This window comes from Schistocerca piceifrons, chromosome X, assembly GCF_021461385.2.
Source record: "Schistocerca piceifrons isolate TAMUIC-IGC-003096 chromosome X, iqSchPice1.1, whole genome shotgun sequence".
Taxonomy (NCBI): Eukaryota; Metazoa; Arthropoda; class Insecta; order Orthoptera; family Acrididae; genus Schistocerca; species Schistocerca piceifrons.
This window is the reverse complement of record NC_060149.1, coordinates 587260936-587286737: the sequence shown is the minus strand read 5'-3', so window position 1 is coordinate 587286737 and position 25802 is coordinate 587260936. Positions and strand designations below refer to the sequence as shown.

The 25802-nt window shown below is 41.7% G+C and overlaps 1 pseudogene; it reads left to right on the top strand.

The window, feature by feature from the left end:
* LOC124722538 overlaps positions 1-19932 on the top strand; it is a 35912-nt pseudogene extending 15980 nt beyond the window's left edge.
* The last annotated feature ends 5870 nt before the right edge of the window (positions 19933-25802 follow it).

The following is a 25802-nucleotide window of genomic DNA, read 5'->3' as shown; positions in this document are numbered from 1 at the left end:
GGTGTGTCGTCGGATGGTTGACTCTTTCCCTTTTTTTTGTTCTGGTGGTCAGTCAACCAGTCTCCGGCCATCTTCTTTTCTTCAATGTCTTTGTCTGGTGTTCGTCTGTAGTCTTCTTTTCTGTAGTGTTCGTTGCCTAATTTGTGTTCTTTAGCACCTGGGGGGGGGGGGAGGGAGTCTCCTTCCCCTTGGGGTTCTATCTGCTCTGCGACTTTGTCTCGCCTGTTTTTGGAATGGGGGACTGATGACCTTAGCTGTTTAGTCCCCCTTAAACATCCCAACAACCACCACCACCACCAGGTACGATTGACGGAGGACATCGAAAAAGTGCAAAGGAGGACAGGTCGTTTCGTGTTATCGCGCAATAGGTGTGAGAGTGTCACTGATATGATGCGCAAGTTGGGGTGTCAGTCACTGAAACAAAGGCGGTTTTCTTTGCGGCGAGATGTGTGTACGAAATTTCAATCACAAACTTTCTCTTCCGAATGCGAAAATATTTTGTTGACTCCCACCTACGTAGGGAGAAATGATCATCATAAAAAAATAACAGAAATCAGAGCTCGAACGGAATGATTTAGGTGTTCCTTTTTCCCACGCGCCATTCTAGAGTGGAATGGTAGAGAAGTAGTATGAAAATGATTCGATGAACCCTCTGCCAGGCACTTAAGTGTGAATTGCAGAATAACCATGTAGATGTAGATCCCTGTATCCGTGGTGGTTTCCCCTGTTTGCTCAGGATTATTTGTTACTTAGAGGTCAAGTATGTTTTCACAACAATTTAAGCTTCGGGAGGGCTCTAGAACTAACTGTTCAGAATATATTTCGGAGAAGGCATTTAGTAAGATTTCGGACGATGCTTTATTCTTACCACTTACAAGCTGTGTCAGATACAAACCCTTACACCGGATGAACTAAACGATGTAAAAGTCAAACAGTGAACAGATGAAGTAATATTGGAAGGCAAAGTAAAGCATGTGCTAATTAAGTTCAAATGCAGATCTCAATAGCCCACAATAAAAAATAATTTTAAATGTGAGCGGTATCTGTGTAGCGCTGCCGTGACTGTAGAGCAGTGTAACTGATTCCTGTAGCATCTGTTATTTGCTGTGCTTCCCTTGTAATCAAAGTCGTTGAGGCTTAACGGCTGTTACTGTTTACACTGCGTCAGTGATAGGGAGCCCAGGCGGGTTCGCTGACTGCTCACAGCTGTCACTCGGGCACAGCTACGGCTTTATTTCCACTCGTTCTGCATGCCTCAAATCTTCAGCACATTTATAATTCCAATGGCCCATTTACTCTCTATTATTGTACGGTGGGTCAAGCGAGGACAGTTACCATGTTAGAACATGCGCGCAATCGCACAATGCTATCAGCTTTCGGATTCATTTCTCCAGTTTCAACGAAGGACTCGATTTCCCGAAACTTAATTCAGTGACCCATAATGTTCAAGATTCTACGCAATGACAGGATTAAAATCTCCACGTACATAACGGAAGAAATATATCTAAACTGTCTCAAGTATTCTTTAACTTTTCTAATACATCGAATTTTTCCATAATTCTCTTAGCGGGTAGAACTGGCCCCTCTCGCAATACTACTTTCCTCGATTCGCAGATTTGTTTGAGTGATTTCTGTAGATTGAGAGACAGCCACTCCTATTTCCGAGAGTAGCATCTTCTGTTTATTATGGATTCAGAACCCAACCTAAATCTGTTTCACTAAATGGGATTTGTACCGTCGAGTACACTATTCTGTCACAGGGACAAAATGTCAGAAGAATCAGGGGTAGCACAGTTCATAAAGAATGGGACAGACGGCAACGTTCTGAAAAGGCCGCCACTGAATTCTGTATTTTCTTCCTCTCTGTAGCCGAAAACACAGGAACACTAAGCCTACCTCAGAAGCCATAACACTACTTAATTTTACCCAACGTGCATCAACAATGGCGCTGCACTATAAATCCACAACACCCAATGAAATTATATAAACCACCACATCCCTAAGAAGCACCAGCTCTTGTGGGTGTGACGCGATACCTACCAGGGCAATAAAATTATGTGGTGACTTCATCGACAATATATTGTTCTATATGAGCTGCCGTGAACCAAAGTGGTCCAAGTCGAAAAATTTTAGTGTTTGAGTTACACCACTTAGTTTTCTCACAATGCTCGGAAATTTATTGTGGAGAAGTGATATTAAGATAACTCTCACCGGAGCTAATTGAGAGTTCCAAATTCTTTCTTCCTCTCACGCCAGAGTGAAGTGCGTTCGCGGGAATAGTGCTATAAGTCAAGAGGCAAAGTCACGTCGTCTTGTTATTCTGTGTTTGCGTGTTTATTTATGCTCTAAAAACAAAAAGGCATTGTAACAGTGCTAGTAAGTATTGTCAATAATAATAATAATAATAATAATAATAATAATAATAATAATAAACCCCGTGGAGGCCCGGGAAAAGAATAGGCCTCCGGTATGTTCTGCCAGTCGTAAAAGGCGACGAAAAGAACAAACCACTAATAGGGCTAACCCCCCATTTAGTGTGATTAGTTGGTTCAGGACAGAACTAAAGAAGCCTCGGACAAGCGCCGTCATGGTCGGGGACGACTTTTGAACCCTATGCCCGCCCACAATGGTAACGACACTGCTAGCCAACTGGAAAATGATTTAAATCCAAATAGAGGTGTTTTGCAGGTTATGCTTCCTGCAACCACCCTAGAAGGAAAACAAAGACAGAGGATGAGATGGTCAGATGAAGTTCATCGACGCCTCATGTTCTGTTATTACCAAACAACAAACCTAGGAACCAGCACAACTGGATACAGATCACAAGTATACACAACATTAATTATCAGATACCCAGAATTAAAATTTTTAACAGAACAACGACTAGCTGATCAGATCCGTGTAATAATAAAAAATAACAGGATACCCCAGTCAGAATTAGAAAACATCAAACAACAAGTACAACAAATACAACAAATACTGGAACAAAATAATGTGCAATCAGAAGAAGAAGAAAATACAGTAATGGACTCAAACATCCCAGAGCAAACAAACAAAGAACAACACGCATCAATTAAACGATCAGAGGAAAACGAAATCTTAAGACAGCCACCAGAACAAGCACAAATAGAACTCCAAGTAACACATGTTAGATACAGAAGAAAAATTTCAGCTGACATATATAGAATACAAAGACACAAATACAGACATTAGACCATTCTTGCATAGACCGCCAAATAACCCACAAGTCGAAACGACAATAAAAACTATCAACACAATCATACACAACAAAATAGATAAAAACACAACTATGGAAGAGTTAAAACTACTGGTTTATATAGGAGCACTCACTACACTAAATATACACACAAGGCAGAGATCAGAACCAACCAACACACAGAAGAAACCCACAAAACCAGCATGGCAACACAGGCTACAGATCAGAACAGAAAAACTGAGAAAAGACATCGGACAGCTAACACAATTTATAAGAAATGAAATGTCAGAAAAAAAACGAAAAAGGTTAGGTAAAATCTCACAACAAGAAGCGATAGAGCAATTAGATGAAAAGAAGCAGAAATTACAAGCACTGGCCAAACGACTTAGAAGATACAAAAAAGGTGGAAATAGAAGGAAACAAAACCAAACATTCAACACAAACCATAAGAAATTTTACCAGACAATAGATAACACACACATTAAAATAGACAATCCACCAAACATAACAGACATGGAACACTTCTGGAGCAACATATGGTCAAACCTGGTACAACATAACAGGCATGCACGGTGGATACAAGCAGAAACAGATACATACAAGATGATACCACAAATGCCTGAAGTGATAATTTTGCAACATGAAGTCACCCAAGCGATTAATTCTACTCACAATTGGAAAGCCCCTGCAAAAGATAAAATAGCAAATTTCTGGCTAAAGAAGTTCACCTCAACACATTCACATCTAACTAAATTATTTAACAGTCACATTGCAGACCCAAACACATTCCCTGATACACTTACACATGGAATAACTTATCTGAAACCTAAAGATCAAGCAGACACAGCAAACCCAGCTAAATATCGCCCCATAACATGCCTACCAACAATATACAAAATATTAACTTCAGTCATTACACAGAAATTAATGACACATACAACACAGAACAAAATTATAAATGAACAAAAAGCCTATTGCAAAGGAGCACAAGGATGTAAAGAGCAACTGATAATAGATGCAGAGGTGATATATCAAGCTAAAACTGAACAAAGGTCGCTACACTATGCATATATTGATTACCAAAAAGCTTTTGATAGTGTACCCACTCATGGTTACTACAAATATTGGAAATATACAAAGTAGATCCTAAATTGACACAGTTCCTAAACATAGTAATGAAAAATTGGAAAACCACACTTAATATCCAAACAAATTCAAATAATATCACATCACAGCCAATACAGATTAAGCGTGGAATATACCAAGGAGACTCATTAAGTCCTTTCTGGTTCTGCCTTGCTCTGAACCCACTATCCAACATGCTAAATAATACAAATTATGGATACAATATTACTGGAACATACCCACACAAAATCACACATTTGCTATACATGGATGATCTAAAACTACTGGCAGCAACAAATCAACAACTCAACCAATTACTAAAGATAACAGAAGTATTCAGCAATGATATAAATATGGCATTTGGAACAGACAAATGTAAGAAAAATAGCATAGTCAAGGGAAAACACACTAAACAAGAAGATTACATATTGGATAACCACAGCGACTGCATAGAAACGATGGAAAGAACAGATGCCTATAAATATCTAGGATACAGACCAAAAATAGGAATAGATAATAAAAATATAAAAGAAGAACTAAAAGAAAAATATAGACAAAGACTAACAAAAATACTGAAAACAGAATTGACAGCAAGAAACAAGACAAAAGCTATAAATACTTATGCTATACCAATATTGACCTACGCATTTGGAGTAGTGAAATGGAGTAATGCAGACCTAGAAGCACTCAATACACTTACACGATCACAATGCCACAAATATAGAATACATCACATACATTCAGCAACTGAAAGATTCACATTAAGCAGAAAGGAAGGAGGAAGGGGATTTATCGACATAAAAAACCTACATTATGGACAGGTAGACAATTTAAGAAAATTCTTTATAGAATGAGCAGAAACTAGCAAAATACACAAAGCAATCACTCATATAAATACATCGGCTACACCACTGTTGTTTTGTTGTTGTGGTCTTCAGTCCTGAGACTGGTTTGATGCAGCTCTCCATGCTACTCTATCCTGTGCAAGCTTTTTCATCTCCCAGTACCTACTGCAACCTACATCCTTCTGAATCTGCTTAGTGTATTCATCTCTTGGTCTCCCTCTACGATTTTTACCCTCCACGCTGCCCTCCAATACTAAATTGGTGATCCCTTGATGCCTCAGAACATGTCCTACCAACCGATCCCTTCTTCTGGTCAAGTTGTGCCACAAACTTCTCTTCTCCCCAATCCTATTCAATACTTCCTCATTAGTTATGTGATCTACCCATCTAATCTTCAGCATTCTTCTGTAGCACCACATTTCGAAAGCTTCTATTCTCTTCTTGTCCAAACTATTTATCGTCCATGTTTCACTTCCATACGTGGCTACACTCCATACGAATACTTTCAGAAATGACTTCCTGACACTTAAATCAATACTGGATGTTAACAAATTCCTCTTCTTCAGAAACGCTTTCCTTGCCATTGCCAGCCTACATTTTATATCCTCTCTACTTCGACCATCATCAGTTATTTTGCTCCCCAAATAGCAAAACTCCTTTACTACTTTAAGAGTCTCATTTCCTAATCTAATACCCTCAACATCACCCGATTTAATTCTACTACATTCCATTATCCTTGTTTTGCTTTTGTTGATGTTCATCTTATATCCTCCTTTCAAGACACTGTCCATTCCATTCAACTGCTCTTCCAAGTCCTTTGCTGTCTCGGACAGAATTACAATGTCATCGGCGAACCTCAAAGTTTTTATTTCTTCTCCATGAATTTTAATACCTACTCCGAATTTTTCTTTTGTTCCCTTTACTGCCTGCTCAATATACAGATTGAATAACATCGGGGAGAGGCTACAACCCTGTCTTACTCCCTTCCCAACCACTGCTTCCCTTTCATGTCCCTCGACTCTTAGAACTGCCATCTGGTTTCTGTACAAATTGTAAATAGCCTTTCGCTCCCTGTATTTTATCCCTGCCACCTTTAGAATTTGAAAGAGAGTATTCCAGTCAACATTGTCAAAAGCTTTCTCTAAGTCTACAAATGCTAGAAACGTAGGTTTGCCTTTCCTTAATCTTTCTTCTAAGATAAGTCGTAAGGTCAGTATTGCCTCACGTGTTCCAGTGTTTCTACGGAATCCAAACTGATCTTCCCCGAGGTTGGCTTCTACTAGTTTTTCCATTCGTCTGTAAAGAATTCGTGTTAGTATTTTGCAGCTGTGACATATTAAGCTGATAGTTCGGTAATTTTCACATCTGTCAACACCTGCTTTCTTTGGGATTGGAATTATTATATTCTTCTTGAAGTCTGAGGGTATTTCGCCTGTTTCATACATCTTGCTCACCAGATGGTAGAGTTTTGTCAGGACTGGCTCTCCCACTGCCGTCAGTAGTTCCAATGGAATATTGTCTACTCCGGGGGCCTTGTTTCGACTCAGGTCTTTCAGTGCTCTGTCAAACTCTTCACGCAGTATCGTATCTCCCATTTCATCTTCATCTACATCCTCTTCCATTTCCATAATATTGTCCTCAAGTACATCGCCCTTGTATAGACCCTCTATATACTCATTCCACCTTTCTGCTTTCCCTTCTTTGCTTAGAACTGGGTTTCCATCTGAGCTCTTGATATTCATACAAGTCGTTCTCTTATCTCCAAAGGTCTCTTTAATTTTCCTGTAGGCAGTATCTATCTTACCCCTAGTGAGATAGGCCTCTACATCCTTACATTTGTCCTCTAGCCATCCCTGCTTAGCCATTTTGCACTTCCTGTCGATCTCATTTTTGAGACGTATGTATTCCTTTTTGCCTGTTTCACTTACTGCATTTTTATATTTTCTCCTTTCATCAATTAAATTCAATATTTCTTCTGTTACCCAAGGATTTCTACTAGTCCTCGTCTTTTTACCTACTTGATCCTCTGCTGCCTTCACTACTTCATCCCTCAAAGCTACCCATTCTTCTTCTACTGTATTTATTTCCCCCATTCCTGTCAATTGCTCCCTTATGCTCTCCCTGAATCTCTGTACAACCTCTGGTTGTTTTAGTTTATCCAGGTCCCATCTCCTTAAATTCCCACCTTTTTGCAGTTTCTTCAGTTTTAATCTACAGGTCATAACCAATAGATTGTGGTCAGAGTCCACATCTGCCCCTGGAAATGTCTTACAAGCTAAAACCTGGTTCCTAAATCTCTGTCTTACCATTATATAATCTATCTGATACCTTTTAGTATCTCCAGGGTTCTTCCATGTATATAACCTTCTTTCATGATTCTTAAACCAAGTGTTAGTTATGATTATGTTGTGCTCTGTGCAAAATTCGACCAGGCGGCTTCCTCTTTCATTTCTGTCCCCCAATCCATATTCACCTACTATGTTTCCTTCTCTCCCTTTTCCTACACTCGAATTCCAGTCACCCATGACTATTAAATTTTCGTCTCCCTTCACAATCTGAATAATTTCTTTTATTTTATCATACATTTCTTCAATTTCTTCGTCATCTGCAGAGCTAGCAACTTCATAACCACTTCTACAAGCCTTTAGATCACATAACATCAACAGATACGAAGAAAGTAAATTGGAAAAAGAAAACACTACATGGCAAGCACCCGTATCATCTAACACAGCCACACATCGATCAAGACGCATCCAACACATGTCTAAGAAAAGGGAATATATACAGTGAGACGGAAGGATTCATGATTGCAATACAGGATCAAACAATAAACACCAGATATGACAGCAAGCATATTATTAAAGATCCCAATACTGCAACAGATAAATGCAGACTTTGCAAACAACAAATAGAAACAGTAGGTCACATTACAAGCGGGTGTACAATACTAGCAAATACAGAATACCCCAGAAGACATGACACTTTAGCACAAATAATACATCAACAGCTTACCTTACAACATAAACTTATAAAACAACACGTCCCACACACAAGTATGCACCACAATATGTACTGGAGAATGATGAATACAATTTCTACTGGAACAGAACCATTATAACAGATAAAACAACACCACAATACAAACCTGACATCACACTCACCAATAAAAAGAAGAAATTAACACAACTAATCGAAATATCCATACCCAATACAACAAATATACAAAAGAAAACAGGAGAAAAAATTGAAAAATACATCCAACTGGCTGAGGAAGTCAATGACATGTGGCATCGGGATAAAGTTGACATTATACCAATTATACTATCAACTACAGGAGTCATACCACACAATATCCACCAGTACATCAATGCAATACAGCTACATCCAAACTTATATATACAACTACAGAAATCCGTAATTATTGATACATGTTCAATTACCCGAAAGTTCCTAAATGCAATATAACATATACCGTACAGTTTAAAGGAAGTCACGCTTGATCAAGGTCCGCGTCACTTTCCATTTTTGACCAGACATAACGTCTGAGAAAAGAAATAATAATAATAATAATAATAATAATAATAATAATAATAATAATAATAATAATCATTTAAGGCTGATTATGCCTTTCAGCGTTCAGTCTGGAGCATAGTCCCCCTTGTAAAATTGATGCATGATACTCTATTCAGTGCTAACATTGATGCCTCTTCTGATGTTAAGCCTATTACTTCAAAATCATTCTTAACCGAATCCAGGTACCATCTCCTTGGTCTATCCCGATTCCTCGTACCCTCTACTACTGAACCCATAAGTCTCTTGGGTAACCTTGCTTCTCCCATGCGTGTAACATGACTCCACCATCTAAGCCTGTTCGCTACATCTATAGAGTTCATTCCGAGTTTTCCTTTGATTTCCTCATTGTGGACACCCTCCTGACATTGTTCCTATCTACTAATACCTGCAATCATCCTAGCTACTTTCATATCCGTAACCTCAACCTTATTGATAAGGTAACCTGAATCCATCCAGCTTTCGCTCCCATACAACAAAGTTGGTGGGAAGATTGAACAGTGCAAAGATAACTTAGTCTTGGTACTGACTTCCTTCTTGCAGAAGAGAGTAGATCGTTCCTATTTGGCACTCAATCCATTTATATCTCTTTCCCACTGACATTACTTTCGTTTTGGAGATGCTAATCTTCATGCCATAGTCCTTACATTTCTGATCTAGCTCTGAAATATTACTTTGCAACCTTTCAATCGAATCTACCATCACAACTAAGTCATCCGCATATGCGAGACTGCTTATTTTGTGTTCACATATCTTAATCTCACCCAGCCAGTGTGTTTTCAACGTATGATCCATAAATAATATGAACAACAGTGGAGACAGGTTGCAGCCTTGTCTTACCCCTGAAACTACTCTGAACCATGAACTCAATTTACCGTCAACTCTAACTGCTGCCTGACTGTCCATGTAAAGACCTTTAATTGCTTGCAAAAGTTTGCCTCCTATTCCATAATCTCGTAGAACAGACAATAACTTCCTCCTAGGAACCCGGTCATATGCCTTTTCTAGATCTATAAAGCATAGATACAATTCCCTGTTCCACTCGTAACACTTCTCCATTATTTGCCGTAAGCTAAAGATCTGGTCCTGACAACCTCTAAGAGGCCTAAACCCACACTGATTTACATCCAATTTGTCCTCAACTAATACTCGCAATTTCCTTTCAACAATACCTGAGAAGATTTTACCCACAATGCTGATTAAAGAGATACCTCTGTAGCTGTTACAATCTTTTCTGTTTCCATGTTTAAAGATTGGTGTGATTACTGCTTTCGTCCAGTCTGATGGAACCTGTCCCGACTCCCACGCCATTTCAATTAATCCTGTGTAGCCATTTAAGACTTGACATACCACTGTATTTGATGAGTTCCGACTTAATTTCATCCACCCCAGCTGCTTTATTGCACTGCAATCTATTGACCATTTTCTCCACTTTCTCAGATGTGATCCCATTTCCACCATCATTACTATGCCATTGTATATCGAAATCTGAAACATTACTGATCGTATTTTCACCTACATTGAGCAACTCTTCAAAATATTCCCTCCATCTGCCCAAGGCATGAACAGGATTCACCAGCAGTTTTCCTGACCTGTCCAAAATACTTGGCATTGTTTGCATTATTTTTTTCTTTGGGTTGGTAATATCCAGATATTAATGAAGCAGAAATTGTCTTAATAAGCGAATTTTGCACTCCATGTTGAAGTCCAGGTTAAAGCCTACATGAATCAAGCAGTGATGTCTCACATTAAATACAGAAACCATAAATCTCATCCCTCTCAACAATTCTGTCCGCCTTGTCACCGAAGCAAAATGAAAATATGTGATGACACTTCTCCCTTACATCGCTGCGGTGCACCGCACTTTCTTCAACCAACTGACAACTGCAAGTTCGGCTCAGGAATCTAGACTTGGGCATGTTGACCCTTTGGCAGAGGAATATGATGTGGACGGTGACGTCGAGTAAACAGACATGCCCCATTATAAAGCCTCTTGAAATATCAGCATGATAAGTATTAAATTTTAAGAAATTATCTCATTTAGAAGCGACAACTTATTTATAATCCGTAGATGAACGCACTGCTGAACTTTTAGACTCAGCAGGTAGCGTTCCCCAGGGCTTGATCCTTCGACCCCTGATCTTCTTAGTGTACATTCATGACCTATCAACATCACTAAATAACAATGCAAATATAGTAATGTTTGCTGGTGATACTAATCTCTTGATGAACGGTGTGAAATCGACAATACAGATTACAACTGAAACAATAACACATCAAGTACATAAATGGTTCTAGTATTATACCTCTCAAAACCAAATTTAATGCAGTTTCAGACAGTTAATAACAGGCTTCAAGCCCCTGAAATAAATGTCAGTGGTCATAAAATAAATGAAATTTCACATATAATATTTCTTGGAATAAAAATGGATAATAAATTAAGATAGACTGAGCACAGTGATGTGCTGCTCAAGACACTAAGCTTAGCATGTTTTGCACTAAGAGCTATTTTGCACTATGTTGGCAGGCAAACAATAATTTTGTCATCTTTCGAATATTTCCACTCTCTTATCTCATATAGTATAATATTCTGTACAAATTCTGCAGAAGTGGGAAAATTTTTTAAAATCCAAAAACGGGCTGTGAGATTGATCTGCGATGGTTGAAATCGGACATCCTGTAGGCACCTGTTGGTGATCTTCACACTCACAAGTCTGTACGTTACTCGTTGATGATATTTTTAATCAACAACAAAAAACTTTTCCAAACTGTAATAGTCGCATCCATAACACGAGGCAGAAGCAAAGACTTCACAAGGACTCAGCTATCCTCAGTATAGTACAAAACGGAGTTATCCAGGCTCGAATAAGACTTTACAAACAAGCTCCCACAGTATATAAAAAAGGAAACTGACAACCCTCATGTATTCAGTAGGAGATTGAAACAATTTCTCGTAAACCATACTGTATGCGATTTAAATGTATTTCTAGAGCTATAAGATTTGTAAAAGATGTATTATATTATAAATGAAGTAATTTGTATGCCATTGTATGTAATAGTGTATATCTTGTAGTAATACTATCTGCAGTACTCTTGTTTTTCTTTAAACCTCGAATGCAATGCTGTATATCCTATATATATATATATATATATATTATTTACATTTTTTTTCTTCTCTTCGTTTCTGTAGAATATTGCATTCATTTTCTTGTCCTATATTACAGCACAATCTTTATACAAAATGTAATTTTACAGGTCCAAATAAAAATCAGTCTATCAATGAATCTGCCTTTGCACCACTTCGTAAAGTGGCGTTGCTATGTATAGTTACGAATGGCAGTTAGTTTGGGGCGCACAAAAGCTTGTCTAAGTTGTTGCTTACTCACAGGTTGTTATAGCCTCTATTTCCCATTCTGCTGCATGCTTTTCGGAAAAAAACCCAGCCTATGAAATAAGGAAAAATATACTGCACTCTAGTTGTTGAAACTTGTATTGCGAATTAAACTTAAACTAGTAGATGCTTTTGTGACACTCTTGACACTAGTCACTGCTTACCTGACACTGCTTGCTAGGATCGAGATGGTCCCTCTCGATAACGGATGTCCCTCTTGTAAGCGCCTCTTCAGCGTTTAAGACTTTGAAAAAGTGAACTATGTCGTCCTCGTCGTAATTTACCGACACAGCCAGGAAAAAAACCCACATGTCCAACGTCTAAGTATCAACACTCAACTGTTAAACATAGTACAAGCCTCAGAGGCTACTGATAAGCTCAAATGAAGAGAAATATTTAAAGCACGAACAATCTCCCCTGTTTGACCACCAACCACGTGATGTGTCCAGTCGCACATTACGCCATTCCCTACTTGTTCTGCAGGTGCTGTTGGCTGAGCGAGGTGGCGCAGTAGTGAAGACACTATGTTTGCATTCTCTAAAAGTAACCTTTAAATCCACCCCAGGTCCTTTTCAATTTATCTGTAGTTTTCCTAAACCGGTTAAGGCGAATGTTGAGATGATTCCTTTGAAAAGGGCTCTGCTGATTTCTTTTCCAGCCGTGTACAACCTGCCACATTGAGTTAGGCTCCAATGAAGACTTTGAATTACGTTTTACTGTACCTAAAGGACACAAGCAGTAAAGTAAATTTAAAACTCGCACTCTTGCCATTGGCATTGGTGGAATTCAGACTTGAGATTTCCAATTTATAAGACAGATATACACTGAGGAGCCAAAAGAAACTAGTACACGTGCCTAATATCGTGTAGGGCCCCCGCGAGCACGCATAAGTGTCGCAACACGACGTGGCATCAGGGGTCCCATGTCACTCCAACTGCACTCTCCCCACACCATTAGAGAGCCTCCACCAGCTTGAACAGTCCCCTGCTGACATGCAGGGTCCATGGATCCATGTTGTCTCCATACCTGTACACGTCCACCCGCTCGATCCAATATGAAACGAGACTCGTCCGACCAGGCGACATGTTTCCAGCCATGACTAGTCCAATGTCGGTGTTGACGAGCCCAGACGAGGCGTAAAGCTTTGTGTCGTGCAGTTACCAAGGGTACAGGAGTGGGCCTTCAGCTGCGAAAGCCCATATCGTTGATGTTTCGTTGAATGGTTCGCACGCTGACTCTTGTTCTCGGCCCAGCAATGAAATCTGCAGCAATTTTCGGAAAGGTTGCACTTCTGTCACTTTGAACGATCCTCTTCCGTCGTAGTTGGTCCCGTTCTTGCAGGATCTTTCTCCGGCCGCAGAATTATTGGAGATTTGATGTCTTACCCTATTTCTGATATTCACGGTACACTCGTGAAATGGTCGTACGGGAAAATCACCACTTCACCGTTACCTCGCAGATGCTGTGTCCCATCACTCGTACGCTGACTGTAAGACCACGCTCAAACTCACTTAAATCTTGATAACCTGCGTTGCCAACCGCAGCGCCTTACACCGCCCGTTTACATATCTCTGTATTTGAATACGCATGCCTATACCAGTTCCTGTGGCGCTTCCGTTTAGTTCCTTGAGGTTTTATTGAATTTCAGAAATTCCTTTTCTCTTGTGGAAACTTTTATTTAACTTCATTCTTTTCACCAACACACCGTGTATTAATGGTGTTACAAGTAAACTGAGCGCACTATAAATTATTAATATGTGATCTGGTGTCTGTTCGTTCTTCAGACTGTAACTGGAAACTTAATACTCGTCTCTGCTTCAGCACATCCACTCATGAACAGTTGTTTTAGATGCCTATGCGTTAGTACGTATCACTGTACCACCTCTTTATCCTTGACCACTGCTACGAGTATGGAAGCATGGACTCCACGGGATACAGAAAGTGTTCCCGTTCTATGGCCGCACAATTGCTGCCCACATCTCGCGGGGATTGGTCAAAGTTGTGTCAAACCCGTGCACGTCTCTTTGAATGGCGTCCCACACAAGCTCAAAAGGGTTCAGCTCAGATGAGTAAAGCGGCAATTTGGAGCTACTGTATGGCGTACTGTCTTTCTGCAAGTTGTGTCAGTAGTAGAGGTGACCAGTTCACACAGTCAGACAGCTAAAAATAGGTAACACATTAATAATTATATTTACACTACGTGCAATTATAATTTAGTTATACAGAGCTCTGAGTGCTGTAGGTTCTTCAGTTGTGCTGAGTTGTATACAGAGAGAATAAAGTTATTCATTGTAACAAGTAGTCTTGAATGCTGATAAACTAAAATAAGTCACAAAATATTAATAATGTTCAGTGGCATCCTTATACGTTGATGTAATGTCGTTACTGCAGTCATCCATACTAATCCTGATAGGCCCATAGATGCACAGGATCTGGGGCATAGCTCTGAGTGCGGCTGCTTAAAAGGATGAGCCAGCCAGTCAGAGTCGCAGCAGTGAGGTCATGTCAACTTAGCGCTCTCTGGTAGCGTGTATGTGACTCCTCCCATCGGAGACCAAGAGCGATGGAAGAGTGCACTCTCCCAGTGGTATGTAGACGTGAGGTTCAAAACTGCCATCTCCCATGTAACGTGAGCGGTACGTGACATGCCGGGTGCGGTTCACATAGATGCCGTCAATTCCGCATTCCTCCGTACCCCCACTCCCCCCCCCCCCCCCCTGCAAATACTGCGAACCTTCATCTCATAGTGAAGGTGTGAGAGATGAGGAGGGGGAGGAGCGTGCTATGGTGCTGCTCGTGGGGTCGGCTGTGGCTTGATGGCAGATGGCTCTAAGCAGCCCACGTCCCGACATAGTCTTGCGAACCACTGGGAACATCTGCCAAGAGACCAGATGCAGGACGTCCATTTAGTGGCACAAGTGTGTGCAGTAATGGACCTGTTGAGGACGCTGAAGGCTGTACAGGTGCAACAGGTTCGATGTCCGCGACTGCTGTTGCTGGGAACGGCGATGGGCGCATTGGTTGTGGAGACGGCAGTGGCTGCGGAGGAGGGCAGGGGTCGATCTCCATGACAGAGTCATGGGAAGACCCATGCGCCATCAAACGCTGCTAAGGGCAGCAAGCTCGGTTGCAAGCAGCATGTCCCAGAACCAAGAGAGGATCACTATAATCGCGGAAGTTACTAATGGTGCCCTCGGTGGGTGCCTCATGTGGTCTAATAAGATTTGGCCAACGCCTGAATGACGATGCCAAAATACCAGTTGTGAAGCTTGTTACAGATACGATAGAAAACTTTGACCTTCGTGCGGAACTAGGCTACGAAGTGTCGAGGGTGAAAGAGTTGAAGCAGAGAGCAGTGGCGAAGACTGTGTAAAAGTTCTGCTCACGAAGCGTCGTGAGCAAGCATAGAGCGATAGATCCTTAGAAACAACAAGAAAGCGTTTTCCCTCGAATACGAAATAAGAAGTCTGAACATCTGAGCTCTGAAAGTGCCAAAACGATATTTGGCTTCACTGCTCTGCTTGATGAGAGAACAGTACCATTTGGGTATGTTGAAGTCCCCTCTGTCTGCAAAATTGTTGAAGTTCCGACACGAAAATTGCGGACGATTATCGGAAGTAATTGTGTATCGCAAACCTTTTAACTAGAAGACAGAAGAGAGTGCTTTGACAATGCTAGCGCTAGTAGTTGAGAGCACTAGAACGACAAAAGTATATTTGCTGTATCCATCGATAATAATGAGTTATCTTGTATTCCAGAAAGGAGCAGCAAAATCAGTAAGGATGTGTTGCCAAGGATCGTCATGTCGAGGCCAATTGAAAAATTCTTGGCGCTGCACTGCCTGGTTATCTTCGCATGCGCAGCCGTGAGCAGTCATATCTTCTACCTGTTTACGTAGCCTGAGCCCTGTACAGTCTTCGACATAAAACCTGGTCACCGGCCGGCCGCCTCAGCGACTAGGTCCGAGATATTCACTTACGGCCACCAGGTCCCTCAGAATTCATGCGGAAGTGCATGAAGGAAGTGTTTACTCCTTCTCGAGCTGTTTAGTGCTGTACAAGGTCGTGATCTAGTAGCCGTGCCCCCTCAGCAGAGGCATCCTCCACCGTCAGTGCCACATTTGAGGCGGTGTGCAGGTCCCAGCTTTCCTCTTCAGCCACGTCCGTTTAATCCACCTACTACTATGGGTTCTTCTGCTGGGCCAGACATAATGCCAAAACCTCAGCAGCCATCTTATTCACCAATGCGAGAGAAACCTATGACACAGCAATCAACATCCAATCGATCATATGAAAACAGACCATCTGCACCGCAACCTAAAACAAACAGACTTTCCCCACACAATAGGCAAGAAAAAGAAGAAACTTGCTGATTAGATTCTTCCGCAGAAAGTTAGAAATGGTGTCCGTGGATCTCAAGCCTATATGGATCTGTTGGCTTTTGAACGTAAACTGGATTGGGCAATAATAAGAAAGAAATTAGACGTCGAGGAAGTGTTGAAGAAACCTATGAAGCAGAAACGAAAACTTAGGATCTTCATATCGAATACCTTCTGCTCGCCAAGAATCTATCCGACCTAACTAACCTAAGGACATCACACACATCCATGCCCGAGGCAGGATTCGAACCTGCGACCGTAGCAACAGCGCGGTTCCGAACTGAAGCGCCTATAACCGCTCGGCCACAGCAACCGGCAACCCCTTGCGATCTGACTATGTAAGCGTCGACTAGATGTGCTTTGAATTCAAAGAAAATGTATCGTTGGCCTAAATTAATAAGCGATGGTACTGATCCCCCCCCCCCCCCCCACTTGTACACTAAACAGCTTAGAACACTCTTGCAGGCCCGGCTGAGGTGGCCGAGCGGTTCTAGGCGCTACAGTCTGGAACCGCGCGACCGCTGCGGTCGCAGGTTCGAATCGTGCCTCGGGCATGGGTGTGTGTGATGTCCTTAGGTTAGTTAGGTTTAAATAGTTCTAAGTTGTAGGGGACTGATGACGTCAGATGTTAAGTCCCATAGTACTCAGAGCCATTTGAACCACTTTTGCAGAAGCAACCAAAAAAGCATGCCAAATAGAAAGCAAAATCCACAAGACTGGCGCAGTTTTACAGACACTCGAAATTTAGCGCTAACTTCAATGCGAGCTGCTTTTAATAATTTCCACAACGAAACTGTGTCTCGAAATCTGGCAGAACACCCAAGGAGATTCTGATCGTGTAAAGTTGACCAGGGGCAAGACGCAATCAATACCTTCAGTGCGCGATGACAATGGTTATGTCACTGATGACAGTGGCACTAAAGCAGCGCTACTAAACACGGTTTTCCGAAACTCGTTCACAAGGACAAAGTAAATATTACAGAATTTTAATCTAGAACTACTGATAACATGAGTAACTTGGAAGTAGATACTCTGGGTGTAGTGAAGCAGCTTACATCACTTAAGATTACTTCCAGATTGCTTACCAGTCAGGTTCCTTTCCGAGTATTCTGATACAATAGCTCCATACCTAACAATGATATACGACCCCTCACTCATCGAAAGACCTGTACTTAAAGACAGGAAGACTCGAAGAAAACGGTTTATTGACAAACAGTCAGCCCGGATTCAGAAAAAATCGTTCTTGTGAAACACAACTAGCTCTCTATTCTCGCGAAGTAATGAGTTGTCAAATTGATTCCGTACTTTTAGATTTCCAGAAGGCTTTCGACACCGTTCTTCACAAGCTTCTTCTAATCAAACTGTATGCTTGTGGCGTATCGTCTGAATTGTGCGACTGGATTCGTGAGTTACTGTCACGTAGGTCACAGTTCGTAGTAATAAACGGAGAGTCAGCGAGTAAAACAGAAGTAATATATAGTTTTCACCAAGGAAGTGTTATAGGCCCTCTGCTGTTCCTGATTAACATAAATGACATTGGAGACAATCTGAGTAACCCTCTTACATTGTTCGCAGATGATGCTTTCATTTACCATCTTGTAAGGTCATCAAATGATCAAAACCAGTTGTAAAATGATTTGGATAAGATATCGCTATGGTGAAAAAAGTGGCAAATGACTCTAAATAATGAAACGTGTGAAGTTATCTACATGAATACTAAAAGAAATCCGCTAAATTTCGGCTACACGAGAAATCACACAAATCTAAATTCTGTAAATTCAACAAAATGCTTAGGGATTACAATTACGAATAACAGAAATTGGAACGATTACACAGATAATGTTGTTGGTAAAGCAAACCAAAGACAGCGATTCATTGGTAGAACACTTAGAAAATGCAACAGGTCTACTAAAGAGACGACTTACACCACGCTTGTCCGCCCTCTTCTGGTGGTGGTGGTTAGTGTTTAACGTCCCGTCGACAACGAGGTCATTAGAGACGGAGCGCAAGCTCGGGTTAGGGAAGGAAATCGGCCGTGCCCTTGCAAAGGAACCATCCCGGCATTTGCCTGAAACGATTTAGGGAAATCACGGAAAATCTAAATCAAGATGGCCGGAGACGGGATTGAACCGTCGTCCTCCCGAATGCGAGTCCAGTGTGCTAACCACTGCGCCACCACGCTCGTTCCCTCTTCTGGAGTATTGCTGTGCGGTGTGGGATTCGCATCAGATGGGACTGACGGAGGACATCGAAAAAGTTCGAAGGACAGCTCGTTTTGTATTATCACGAAATGGGGGAGAGAGTGCAAGGTCATGATGCGTGAATTAGGGTGGCAATCATTAAAACAAAGACGTTTCGTTGCGGCAGTATCTTCTCGTGAAATTTCAATCAACAACTTTCTTCTCCGAATGCGAAAATATTCTGTTGGCTCGCACCTGCTTAGCGAGAAATGATCACGATCAGAACTCGCACAGAGAAATTTAAGTGCTCGTTTTTCCCGCGCACTGTAAAGAGTGGAACCTTAAAGAAATAGCTTTAAGATGGTTCGATAAACCCTCTACCACTCACTTAATTGTGAATTGCAGAGTAATCACGTAAATGTAGATGTGGATATAGATTACCATCCACTGCAGTTGAAATTCAATCCTAGACTTGCAAGACTTCTTGGTGTGTACACGCAGACACGACCTTTTATCAAAAATGTTCAAAAGTGTGTGAATTCCTAAGGGAACAAACTGCTGAGGTCATCGGTCCCTATATTTACACACTACTTACACTAAATGATACTAAGAACACACACACACACACACACACACACACACACACACACAGCAAACTACAAGATGCACATGGAAGGGAATACATTAACTGTGACAAGTAGTTGTCACAAATATTTGAGTGTCATAAAATGAAATTTGTAGAAATTCCTGAGCGTCTGAATCCTTTACTCCACTCTCCTGACCCAGTTGTAATCAATCACTATCACTGTGGAAGGCGCAGTACAGAAACAGGCCGCATGTTACTACGTCGATGTAGAAGTAGATGACACCCCGACAAAACAGATGAACCACTTGCTGCTCTCAACAATAACTCAACAAGAAATTCGATAAGAAATTGGATAACAAGTTCCAGGACACTGTAGAGACAATTAATTAGTTAAAGACTAACGCGGAGTTTTTTTCTCAGCTTCGCTATATATCCTCAGCAATTCAGCAGCAAGTGGATACTTTCACAGATAAGAGATATAAAGACAATGAGCGATGTTGTGGGTAATCCATAAGAAGAAAGGGGAGCAAAATATTTCTACCAGCATTGGACACAAGAAGCAGTCTGTCGTTATTTCTATACACAAGTACAGCAGAAACGAGGACGACTTGAACAAGCATTGCATATTCGTTATGATTAGTCAGAACTGTCATCCTCACAAAGGAATAGTACGTATAAATTTGACACGGTTTGTGATTCTGAATGCTTTGCTGTTTTGCTCATTTTCTTTCAGTGTGTTCCAAACAGTGCATTTGGGAAGCTGCTTGTCTGTAATTCTGATAAAGACTTATTACAGAAACTTTGTTGTGGTGCCTTGGTAAACCATCAACAAAGTTATACTGCACCTGACTGGTTTTAATAAGTAATATACATTTTAGAATGTTATACAATACTGAGCAGATTTGGTTGTTTACAATTTTGCTGTATTTATCTCTCCTGCTGTAAACAGTAATTGATTATTGGAATATATTGCATTCCACTCCTCTGAAATCTTCAGTCCAATAAGATTGAACAATTGTTCTTGTAAAATAGTTTCCTCAGCGTATAGTGTATGTGGTTTTTGTTATATCCTAGCCAGTAATGCCACCCGAGCCCGCTGCCAAAAGGTTGGCAGCATCAAAGTCCGGACGCCGCCCGCATAAGCAGCGCCAGCGAGACAGGAAATCGCCGCAAGTCTGCGCGCGCCACCGCTGGCTTCTGGCTTCTTAAGCGCTGGAGTCGCGAGCGCTAGGACAGTTCTGTATTCGCCGCTCAGTTGTATACTAGCCACCGAATTGTGCACTTGCTAGTCAGTTGTGAGTTCATCGCAGCAGAGTTGTTGTTTGTCGTCAGCCGACGCTGACCTAGCCGCTCCGACTCGAACTAGACAGATTTCTGTAGACACGGAGTTCACTACTGTGTTTCTGTATCTTCGTTAATAAAGATAAGTACCGACTTTTATTTAATCAGAGTGTTTGGGTTTTCATCTTTCTGTTCACTGTTCCAGCGGACCGGTCGGCCCGCTATTAAAAGTGTGGCGGTGACTTCGTAAGCCGTTTCTACAGCGAATTGTTTGTCGCTACGAACGCCGCCACAAAAGTTTTACAGTAATTGAAGACTTAATTACAATATATCCCTTAAAAGATTTATTCACTGTACTTGCTCGAAGTGCAATATTGCTGTAATTCAATTCAAGTATATCTTATGTGTCTACTATCAGTAAATAAAATGAGTCATGGAGATAAATAAACTCAGTGGGTATAGTTATAAATTTATCTTTTGAAGACTGAGAAATTACTCTAGTCAGAGGCAACAGAGACATTTATTTGCAGTTCTTCAGTCACAGCAGATGTTACACTGATATCTGGTATCAGACTCTCCTTATATACTGATGAGCCAAAACATTGTGACCACCTACTTAATAGCTTGCTTGTCCGCCTTTTGAATGAAATACATCACTGATTTTGCATATCAGGTATTCAACAGTTAGTTAGTTGGTTGGTTTGTGGAGGTATGTGACATTAGATGTCTACTCACTGGACATGCAATTCGCATAAATAACGGGCCGCTGATGTGCGTACGAGGTAACGGCTTTGCCGCAGTGGATACACCGGTTCCCGTCAGATCACCGAAAATAAGCGCTGTCGGGCGTGGCCGGCACTTGGATGGGTCACCATCCGGGCCTCCATGCGCTGTTGATATTTTTCGGGGTGCACTCAGCTTCGTGATTCGAATTGAGGAGCTACTCGACCGAATAGTAGCGGCTCCAGTCAAAGAAAACCATCATAACGACCGGGAGAGTGGTGTGCTGACCACACGCCTCTCCTATTCGCATCCTCAGCTGAGGATGACATGACGGGCTGATGTTATCGACGGGCCACTTGTGGCCTGAAGACGGAGTGCTTTTGATGTGCGGAGAGCAAGAGGTGAATACAGTAAGCAGATTCAGAAGGATGTAGATTGTAGTAGTTATTCGGAGATGAAGAGGCGCGCACAGGATGGAATAGCATGGACAGCTACATCAAAGCAGTCTTCTGACTGAAGACTACAACAACAACAACAGCATAAACATCGACGAAAGCAAAACTTTCATGCACATGTAGAAATCGCCTGCATTAGGCACTAAAATCCTGAACAAAATAGCAACAATTGGCTGAAGAAGTTTTCAGCTGCCACTAATTGCGAAAAGAACGCACCACAACGCAATCGCAGCCGTAAGAATGAGTGATGTTCAATATTGGTTCAAAAGGGGCGAGTATGGCATGGTAAAGGAGACACTGGACACAAGAGCCGCATCGAATAAGGAAATAAAGGTATGCATTGATAGAGAATGGCAAGAACTCTGGGACAGTTCAGAAACAGGGAGGACAACTTACCGGATCCCCCCGAACGTAAAAGAAAGATCAAGAATGTTATTCTCCCTTCCGACCAATGGAGCTATACACTGCCTGTAAAGGAAAGATCAAGGATGTCATACTTCCTTCCATGCAAGGGAGTTATTCAATACCTGTCGGGACATGGTACATAGCCTATCTGCTTACTGAAAATACGACAACGCACCACAGACATTTGTTAACTTTTAGCAACTGGCACCACAGAGCACATCGTCTGGGAATGTGCCATTAGACAAGATGTTACAGACCAGAACAGGAACGTCCCTGGTAATATAACAGTTTATAATACAATAAGGAACCAGGAACTGCAGCATAAGCTGAACTCGCTGACAGTTAAAAGCTCAGTTGATCAACTGGAAGCCTAAAAGGCTGAGGGACAACCAAGAAGAGGCAGTACATCATGTCAACGAGACACACTACAGCAGAACATCGACTTACAACAACCTTTCGCAAGCGGTGAGAAGATGAGCCTCGGGGAGGACCAAGAATAATTTCCTGAGACCCTGACAGCTCTCTCTCAAACTGTACACGTTGTGCGGCACAGTAGCTCAGATACTGTGAATCCTGAGTTGTACCTCAGCGGTCCTACGGCTCACTATGCAGACAAATAAGGAAACTAGCTTGGTTCTCATACCTAGTACCGTAATGTAGTGTAGTGCTGTGTGATGTGTTGTATAGTAGTATAGTCCATAATTATAAATTAAAAAATTTGTCATCCAGCAGTCCAGCATAGTGTGGCAGACCAGTAGCATGTGCCTTCTGGATTTCGCATGAACATATCTGAGCGCCAGATGGCCAAATGGATTATAAGACTTTTTTGTTCGTTTTTTGTTTAAAAAATAGTTTTTTTTTCTTTTTGTGTAACTATTACATGTAGATTTATTTTACTTGAATACAGGGTGTTACAAAAAGGTACGGCCAAACTTTCAGGAAACATTCCTCACACACAAAGAAAATATGTTATATGGACATGTGTCCGGAAACGCTTACTTTTCATGTTAGAGCTCATTTTATTACTTCTCTTCAAATCACATTAATCGTGGAATGGAAACACACAGCAAAAGAACGTACCAGCGTCACTTCAAACACTTTGTTACAGGAAATGTTCAAAATGTCCTCCGTTAGCGAGGATACGTGCATCCACCCTCCGTCGCATGGAATCCCTGATGCAGCCCTGGAGAATGGCGTATTGTATCACAGCCGTCCACAATACGAGCACGAAGAGTCTCTACATTTGGTACCGGGGTTGCGTAGGCAAGAGCTTTCAAATGTCCCCATAAATGAAAGTCAAGAGGGTTGAGGTCAGGAGACCGTGGAGGCCATGGAATTGGTCCGCCTCTACCAATCCATCGTCACCGAATCTGTTGTTGAGAAGCGTACGAACACGTCGACTGAAATGTGCAGTTGCTCCATCGTGCATGAACCACATGTTGTGTCGTACTTGTAAAGGCACATATTCTAGCAGCACAGGTAGTGTATCCCGTATGAAATCGTGATAACGTGCTCCATTGAGCGTAGGTGGAAGAAGATGGGGCCCCATCAACACATCACCAACAATGCCTGCCCAAACGTTCACAGAAAATCTGTGTTGATGACGTGATTGCACAATTGCGTGGCGATTCTCGTTAGCCCACACATGTTGATTGTGAAAATTTACAATTTGATCACGTTGGAATGAAGCCTCATCCGTAAAGAGAACATTTGCACTGAAATGAGGATTGACACATTGTTGGATGAACCATTCGCAGAAGTGTACCCGTGGAGGCCAATCAGCTGCTGATAGTGCCTGCACACGCTGTACATGGTACGGGAACAACTGGTTCTCCCGTAGCACTCTCCATACAGTGACGTGGTCAACGTTACCTTGTACAGCAGCAACTTCTCTGACGCTGACATTAGGGTTACGTCAACTGCACGAAGAATTGCCTCGTCCATTGCAGGTGTCCTCGTCGTTCTAGGTCTTCCCTAGTCGCGAGTCATAGGCTGGAATGTTCCGTGCTCCCTAAGACGCCGATCAATTGCTTCGAACGTCTTCCTGTCGGGACACCTTCGTTCTGGAAATCTGTCTCGATACAAACGTACCGCGCCACGGCTATTGCCCCGTGCTAATCCATACATCAAATGGGCATCTGCCAACTCCGCATTTGTAAACATTGCACTGACTGCAAAACCACGTTCGTGATGAACACTAACCTGTTGATGCTACGTACTGATGTCCTTGATGCTAGTACTGTAGAGCAATGAGTTGCGTGTCAACACAAGCACCGAAGTCAACATTACCTTCCTTCAATTGGGCCAACTGGCGGTGAATCGAGGAAGTACAGTACATACTGACGAAACTAAAATGAGCTCTAACATAGAAATTAAGCGTTTCCGGACACGTGTCCACATAACATCTTTTCTTTATTTGTGTGTGAGGAATGTTTCCTGAAAGTTTAGCCGTACCTTTATGTAACACCCTGTATAATAATGCTTAGTTGTATTAACACATTTGAAGTTATATTAAAATATTATGTGCTATATTCATGCCAGTCCATGTGCAAAATTTGGTCTGTTATTGTATCTAGATAACAATATAAAAGAAAATGGCAAATAAATAAATAATGCACTTGAAACTGGCGAACGTCGCCTAGGTGCTGTAAAACAGAATGGAAAGCGAAAAAATGTCTTCTGTGTGGGGTGTATGTTTTCGGGCAAAACACGCCAGAAAAGGAGTTTTTTGCTTCGAAAAAGGTCGTGTTGGGATAAATGATTTTGAACGTTTAGGAAGTCTCGATAACCGGCAGATGTAATGAACTGCGACTATATATTCGTCGCGTAACATTTTCATTTCTTAGGCAAGGTTCAAAAGTCTGGTTTTGCGATACTGCATGCTCTAATTCAAAACAACCAAAACTAATAGGGTAAATATTAGTGCATATTTGTTTGAACGTCATCAGTTCGTTCATTGAGCATTCCACGCAGTTGTGTCGTTAGACTTTGCGTAAAACATATTAAACCACCGGGTAAAGACACTTAGCGATGGGAAAACGATTATATGTTTCCGTTGCCGTCCTTACGTGGGGTGTATGTTCGTGGCAGTAAATCGTTCTTCTGCCAGTTGCAAATGTGGATTCTGTAAACCTTCGCAATAACGTTTCGCGTAAAGAACGTCCACACGCCTCTAAATTGCTTCGAGGTCTTCCTTTCGTCCGCTTGTCTGGTCAGAAAGTCCATCGCGTTATATTTACAAGGTAGTGGACATCACAACTTACCAAAGACAGATATGCCGATGGTATTGTTCTGGATGAATGTGGGTGGAGACAGAACCACAGCACATGGGCTGCAGTAAATGCGTGTGGCTCGTAACTGTAGCATTGTACGACGCCACACAGTTCTAAAATTAGAGCATAGCTGCGTCAGAAATTGTGTAGCTGGCTGTGGTGGGGGATCACTACCTGTAACATACAACGGATGTCTACCTGCATTCCAAAGTGCAGGTATAGATCCGTGTGTGCAGGTAGGTTCTGACCTGACGGCTGAATATAGACACCCGTGACGCCATACACAGTACAGCGGTGGTCCCGAACAACATTGGCTCAGATTTGAACGTGGGCTGTCAGCCTGAGTGGACGCACATTGGGGCGGCGGCAATGGC